The 7,903-nt window shown below is 44.0% G+C and overlaps 1 pseudogene across 1 annotated transcript; it reads left to right on the top strand.

The window, feature by feature from the left end:
• The first annotated feature begins 7,151 nt into the window (after positions 1–7,151).
• LOC308435549 (V-type proton ATPase subunit G 1-like) lies at positions 7,152–7,505 on the top strand (annotated as a pseudogene). The gene has a single exon. The product of its transcript is annotated as a V-type proton ATPase subunit G 1-like (transcript).
• Positions 7,506–7,903: the final 398 nt, after the last annotated feature.

The following is a 7,903-nucleotide window of genomic DNA, read 5'->3' as shown; positions in this document are numbered from 1 at the left end:
TTCTGACCTGTGGAGAAAAGAGAAAATCACAGTGCAGACTCCTGTATCAGATGAAGTCAGTCTCAGATACTATGTATGATGGTCTACATATACCCTACCAGGTGTTGTGGTTACAACAGCACAAGAGTAACCAGCCTCTCTCTCTATTAACTTCTATGTTATTCTCTTAAATACAACTTAAATAATACCATTCTTAGTGCTATGTATTCATCAAGAGCTTTATGGGGTGGGGAGATGGCTCAGTGGTTAAGAGCACTGGCCACTCTTCCAGAGGTCCTGAGTTCAATTCCCAACAACTACATGGTGGCTCATGACCATCTGTAGTGAGATGTGATATCCTCTCCGGCATGCTGACTTACATGCAGACAGGGCACATATATACATAAATAAATAAACCTTGTTTAAAAGGAAGCTTTATTAGCATATATTAACAATATAGAATTATATAATAATGAATTAAATTGTGGCTTTTCTACATATGTATATAATATAATGTAATATATCACATCACCACCCTAATAATCTCTTGTCTCCTGTCCCTACTCCTTCTGTTTCCTTTTTATTCCCAACAAATCTTTCTTCTACTTTCATGTTGTGTGTGTGTGTGTGTGTGTCTGTCTGTATGCTGTGACCCAGTGAATTTCATTAGGCTTGCTTACAGGAGCATAGATACCTTACCAGTGGCTACAATGAAGAGAATGCATGTCTCCCTAGCAACCATTAACTTCCTAAACACCCTCTTCTACATAAAATCTTAGGGATCTCTCTTTCACATGAAACACACAAACATCTAACTTGTTTTAATAGATGAACAGTACTTCAGTTTCCACCATAGTTTATTTGAATGATTTTTAAATACACATGCTTGGGATGACTTCTAGGACTTGATTATCATTATTACTTAACAAATATCTCTATGCTTATAAAGAGGCATACTTTTGTAATTACATCTCATTTATAAGTCACACTAGAACAGATCAAATAAAATGTGTTTAATTATCCCCCTGTCCTGGTTTGCCTTAAGATTGGAGTCATCTCAGAAGAAAGCCTCACCTGAGAAACTGCCTACCTCAGGTTGGTCTGAAGACATTTTTGTGGGGAACTGTCTCAATGGTAATTGATTCAGAAGGGCCCAGATATTGTGGGCTACACCATCCATGGTCAGCTAGTCAAGCCTGGGTCTGCGAGTGAGCCAGAGAGTGAGGCAGCAAACAGCATTCCTCTATGGCTCCTCCCTTGAGCTCCTGCCCTGACTTCGCTTAATGATGGGTTGTAGTCGGGAAGTGTACTCCAAATTGCTTTCTTTTTTAATTTATTTATTTTATTCATATGAGTATATTGTAGTGTCTTCAGACACACCAGAAGAGGGAGGGCATCAGATCCCACTACAGATGGTTGTGAGCCACCATGTGGTTGCTGGGATTTGAACTCAGGACCTCTGGAAGAGCAGTCAGTGCTCTTAACCTCTGAGCCATCTCTCCAGCCCCCTCCAAATTGCTTTTAATCAGCATATTTTATCACAGCAACAAAAATCAAACTAGGACACATTCCAAAGGCCTTGCCAGTTTATCTTCCAACTGGTCAAAGGGTCAGTTTTCTTGCCCTATTGCCAATGCTTGAGCATGATCAATGTTTTATAGTTCCTGTCAATAACAGATAAGACATTGCTGGGGTAGATGTTAAATGCTGTAAGATTCACAGTTCTTACTGCTCCCTGGTGTTTGGGCTGACAGAGGGGCTCCCTTCATCTTTGTTATTTAGCCGCTTGTTCTATGGTAACTTGAATGTTTAACAATTAACCAGTTTGCTTCTGCTACTCAAGAGAATCACAACTCACCTCAACATTCAGTGCATGTCTTACGGTATAGCTTACTAAACAAAATTCAGTCCTAACGGCCACATCCTCTGTGATTGAGCCGATACTGATAAGAACGCAGAGCACACTTCATCGGATGTTTGGTGCATGAGAGGCTTCCTGAGAAAATGGGTATAAAGGAAAAGCAGGTCATGCTCTACAGAACCTGAACAGTTTCCTCGGATGATCTCATAGTGGACTTTCCCTCTGATCTGCTTCCCTTCCTAACGGTAACCTGCTAATCCTTCCAGAAGGGCAGAGTGCACAACTCTTGCTTTAAACTGCTTCAGGCAGAAATGTCATAGTTGAATATCAACTGAGCTCTGTTTTGTACCTGGTCTTCCGCAACTTCCCAGACTACTGTGAGCATCTTGTAAGTGCATGTTTATTCACAGGCATAGATGATACATTAAAACCTCCCACATTAGAACATACCTAAAATGCAGCGTCAGACTTTTAAAACAGATCACACAGGTGCTTGGAGTGCAGTTCAGTGGGTAGAATGCTGACCTAGCATACCGGAGATGTGGGCTCAGTTCCAAATGCTGCATAAAACTGGATGTTGCATATGTGTATTTGGGAGGTAGAAGCAGGAGAATCAGAGGCACAAGATCGTCCTCGACTACTTAGAGGTCAACCTGGACTACATGAAAAACAGACTAAACAAATAGATAAAAGAAAATAAAAATAAATATTCACAACCTACTTTCACTATTCCCATAGTAAAATGCTAATGATTACAGCTGTCTTTGTAATTTTCCTTTAAGCTATAAAAATCATCAACTATCAGTTAGGAGCAAATCTCCAGACTTACGGGTGTCTGTTGCTCGGGCTCTCTAAAAGTAGCCGAGGGCATGCTCACCACAGACTCGATACTTACGAGGCAAGGAAAGCAAGACGCAGAGGAGGAAGGAGGAACACTTGAAGGGGGCCAGGGAATATATTAATAGTTTGGTGTTACCATGCTGCCTAGCATGTGTGTCTCTGAAACCCCCAGTGTTACTCCTCATATGTGCCTGTGCACATAAACAGGAGAGAAGCGTGGGGCTGAGGGTACAGCTCAGTAGCAGTGCATTTGCTTTCCATGTACAAAGGCCTGGATTCAATACCCAGCACTCCCCAAACAAAATAAGCAACTTTTAAAAACCAGTTAGTAGGGACAGCCAGAATGAAAAACACAGGATCAGCGTGGGGAAGTGGGAGATGGGTATTTACTTTCCAATCCATGTTCCTCCAGTCAAATTTATTTCAACCTTAGATAGGTTATATGACTGTTTGTGTTCAGTTATTTTAGGCTAATTTTTGATGTTTACATACTTCAATCATATTCAGCCCCCAAACTCCTTCCAGGCCTGTCCTCCACTCACACAATTTCAAGTCACTTTCTTCTGCTTCCTCTACCTCCTCCTCTTTTTCTTCCTCCTCTCCTTTTCCTTCTCCTTTTCTTCATTCCCCTCTCCCTCTTTCTCCTCTTCATCTCCCTTCTCTTCTTTTTCCTCTTCTTCTCCCTCTGGGTTCAATATCTGCTGTTCAGCTACACTTGGGAGTGGGGCCCTGAAGTGTGGTTGACCTATGGGATCACACTGCTAAAGAAAGTGGGCTCTCCTTACTCTATATCAAATGCCAGTAGTGCCTCAGTTCACAGTGGGAGTTTGTCCACTCCCTCCACCCCCACTCTTAGATTTTATTTGGCTTGAGCTTGTGGTGGCCTTGTGCAAACTGTAATAGTTGTCATGAGTTCATACACGGAGTTGTGCTCTTGTAGCCCAAAGTTGTTTTCTTGAGGTTACCCACCTCCTCTTCCATGCAGAGCCTTGAGACTTGCAGGGAAGAATGTGATTGTCTATTTTGTTTAGAACTGAGGACTCCACAGTTTCTTGTTCTCTGCATATTGACCAGTGGGGTTCTCTGTTAATTAACATCTTCCACACGAAGCTTCTCTGATGAGAGTTGGGCGATGCCCTGATTTGGAGTCTGGACTACAAATGACGGCGGTACAGTGGTTTTATTATTCATTCATTTGTTTGAGGCAGGCTCGTGCCATCTCTATCCCCGGCTGACCTGAAGCACACTACTTAACCCAGGCTAACAAACTCACACTCCTCCTGGCCTTGAGTCACCAGGTAAAGGAAAACACCACACAAATTCTGATCCAATTGGTATGATATAATTTGCCCACCTAGATAAGTCAAATCACCCTGTTCAATTCCATCCCTTATAAAATATTCATAACAACCAGTATCTATGCAGAGATGCGCAGAGAGGACCATCTACATCTGCCTCCATGTTGCTTCCTCTGCTTCCTCCTTCTCTCTCCTTCCTAGACTTTTCCCCGCCTACCCTTCCTTCTCAACCAATGATAGGCTCCTGGACCCACCTTGTTGCATAATGACATCATCCTACACAAACTGGATCTCATATCACTACCAAGATGTTTAGAGCCCTATCCTAGCTTGCTTTCCATTGCTTCCACACACACTACGACCAAAGGAAACTTAGAGAGTGTCTTAGTCAGTGCTCTATCACCGTGACAATTGCTGGGACAAGAGACACCATTCCACGGCAACTCTTATTGAGAAAAGCATTTAATTGAAGCTTGCTCAGTTTCAAAGGTTTAGTCCATTTTCATCACGGCAGAGAACATGGTGGCATGCAGGCAGGAGTGCTGCTGGACAAGTGGCTGAGAGTCTTTATCTGCAGGCAACAGGAAGAGACAGACACTGTGCCAGCTTGAGCCTTTGAAACCCCAAAACCCACACTCCCAGCGACATACTTCATCCAGCAAGACCATACCCCCTAATTACTCTCAAGTAGTACCATTCCCTGATGACCGCCACAGGGAGAAAAGATTTTATCTGATTTACATGACCATCATTGTCTTAGTCAGGGTTTCTGTTCCTGCACAAAACATCATAACCAAGAAGCAAGTTGGGGAGGAAAGGGTTTATTCAGCTTACACTGCCACATTGCTGTTCATCACCAGAGGAAGTCAGGACTGGAATTCAAGCAAGTCAGGAAGCAGTAGCTGATGTAGAAGCCATGGAGGGATGTCACTTACTGGCTTGCTTCCCTTGGCTGGCTAGCTTGCTTTCTTATAGAACCCAGGTCTACCAGCCCAGGGATGGCACCACCCACAGTGGGCCGGGCTCTCCCTCCTATATCACTAGTTGAGAAAATGCCTTACAGCTGGATCTCATGGAGGCATTTCCTCAACTGAGGCTCTTTTCTCTGTGATAATTCCAGCTTGTGTCTAATTGACACTAAACCAGCCAGGACAATCATCAATCAAGGAATGCTGGGTAGGAACTCAAGCAAGAACCTGAAGGAAGGAACCAAAGCAGAGACCATGGAGGAATGTTGTCCTAATGGTTGCACCCTATGGCTTAGTTAGTGTGTGGGTCGTCTGGGTCATTTTCTTGATGAATGATTGACGTGGGAGAAGCCAGACCCTTGGGAAACTGGTCCTTGGCTGCATAAAAAGGCAGGCTAACAGGTTAAACTATCAAAAATCATTTTACATGCTAAAACTATGGGGGGTGACTTATGTCAGAAAGCATGACACACTTGTCCTTATTCCTTCTATGAACTACAATGTTAATTGCAGAGCTCAATGCATAAAACAGAAGAAAACTCTGACACCTAGAGAGAAAAAGCAGGCAGATGAGGGACCTTGAGATTCAAGGAAAGAAGATAGCACACACACACACCTCTGGGCTTGCCTTTGCCTCCTCCTGTCAATACTCTGAAGAAGCTGAAACCCAGAAATTCCACCTAACATAGATAAAACAGCAAGTACTCCAGGGAAGGGGTCGCCTAACCATGCTACTCTACCCAAACCCAACTCTTATCTGCAAAAGCCAGATGGGGAGTTTAGCCCTCTTCCCTGGCCCATCTGTGACAAGAACCCCAAATACCCCTTTAGGTTGACATCAGATGATACCCACTGGGGAGTCAGGGCATTCCTACAGCAACTTTGTCACCCTCTGTTGTCAGCAGAGGTCACACTGGGCCAAGAATGGGACACTCATATACATCAAAGGTGATATCAAGGGATAATTTATGGAGCCGCAGAACTCTGTCCACTGTTCAGCAGAAATGAGAAGTCTGGTCATGTAGGAAACCTGCGCTCCTCCCTCCATCTGTCAGAGAGGGTGACCCTGTTTATCTCCTGAAACGGTGCCAGAGGAAGTCAATGAAGACTGAAGCTGCAGAGAGGAGACAGTCCTGCAACAACACAGATGTATGGGCGTCCATCAAATCAAAACCTCACTCACTATTGGAAAAAATACCCTCATATAAACCTCAAATTTGAATGAAAGAAAAAAAGGCAATCATCAAAAGGAAGGTGTTAGAATTACCTAACAAATAATTTTAAACTCCTGTGCCTGCTAGGCACCGTGGTGCGCACTTGTAATGCCAGAACCTGGGGGTTGGGGGGCAAGAAAATCAGGAATTCAAGTCCACTTTCTCTACACCGAGAGGCTCTGTCTCTAAAAGTTAATTCCAAAACCAACCAAACTGAAAGAAACACAGAATGGAGCTGTTAACCCAGAATCCTATATCCAGTGACCCAAAGGAAACACCGTACAGGGATTGAGAGAAAACAAAAACATTCTCAGAGAAAAGAAAACAGATGTATTAACCTCAGACCTCTCACTTCTATGGGAGTCCTTAAGCAGAAAACAAACTTTTTGAAAACAGATTTAAAAAACAAATTATTTGTGTATGTGGGGTTTGGGGAGGGAGAGAGTGTTGGAATATCTGGAGCTGGAGTTACAGGTGGCTGGTTGGGAGTTGCCCAGTGTAGGTGGTTGGGATTGAACTCAGGTCCTCTGTAAAAGCAGTTTGAGCTCTTAACCACTGAACCATCTCTCTAGGCAATTACTTTTTAACAAAGAAAACTTGAGACAGTCATGGTGATTCATGCCTGTAATCCCAGGACTCTGAACCCTGAGGAGGGCTGCTGTGAGTTTGGAACAGAGTAAGACTGTCTGAAGGCAGGAGGATTGCTCAGTAGTGGTTAAACACTGGTGTTCGGTCTGAAGGCTGGAGCGTAGATCCAAGAACCTGTGTAAACATTGGGTGGACATCATGATATGCTTGTAATTCTGCCCTCAGAAAGTGGAGACCCGGGGATTTACAGAGCAAGCTAGTTAACAGAAGTAACCATGTCGGTGAGCTCCAGGTTTGAATGAGAGTCCCACCTTATGGAATAAGAAGGAAGATGGTCGGGGGCTTCTGCGGGTGTTTGAGCCGTTGACTTAGGCCGTTCTGTCGGCCGAAAGTCCCCGCAGCAATGGCGAGTCAGTCACAGGGCATCCAGCAGCTACTGCAGGCCGAGAAGCGGGGCCGCCGAGAAGGTGTGCGAGGCCCGCAAGCGAAAGAACCCGAGGCTGAAGCAGACCAAAGAAGCCCAGGCTGAAACTGAACAGTACCGCCTGCAGAGGGAGAAGGAATTCAAGGACAAAGAGGCTGCGACACTGGGGTCTCATGGGAATTGTAGCAGTGAGGTGGAAAAGGAGACACAGGAGAAGATGACCATCCTTCAGAAGTACTTGGAGCAGAACAGGGATGAGGTCCTGGATAACCTCTTGACCTTTGTGTGTGACATCGGCTTGAAACCCAGGAGAACTACCGCATAAATGGATAGGGGGTGGAGGAGCCTGCTCTGGGGTGAATGGGATCTGCCCCCATAGAATAGGAAGCCTCCACAGAACCTGAGTTCTGTTCTGGAAGGCATTAAATTATTTCTCTATGCTGTTGTAGGACCCTTCACTTTTTGAGAGTATCAAATCTAGCTTTTTGTACAGACTTATTACATACCTGAAGTTTCATCTTCTTACCTTGTGTGTCTTTAAGGAGTATATGTCACCTGTTTTCCTGTGTATTCGTGCAAGTAACAGGTATCAGTGGTAGCTTTTCTTTTATTAGTCTAGTAGAAAAAATTCTTTGAAGAAAGAAAGGGAGTAAATTGTTCCCTTCTACTTTCTTAAAGGTCAGGGGCGTTATCTATGAAAAAGTAGTCAGTAGCTATTTGTAACTCCTATG

The sequence above is a fragment of the Micromys minutus genome (genome assembly GCF_963924665.1).
Source record: "Micromys minutus genome assembly, chromosome: 23".
NCBI classification, from domain to species: Eukaryota; Metazoa; Chordata; class Mammalia; order Rodentia; family Muridae; genus Micromys; species Micromys minutus.
Note: the sequence above shows the minus strand (reverse complement) of the source record. Positions and strands in the feature narration are given on the sequence as shown.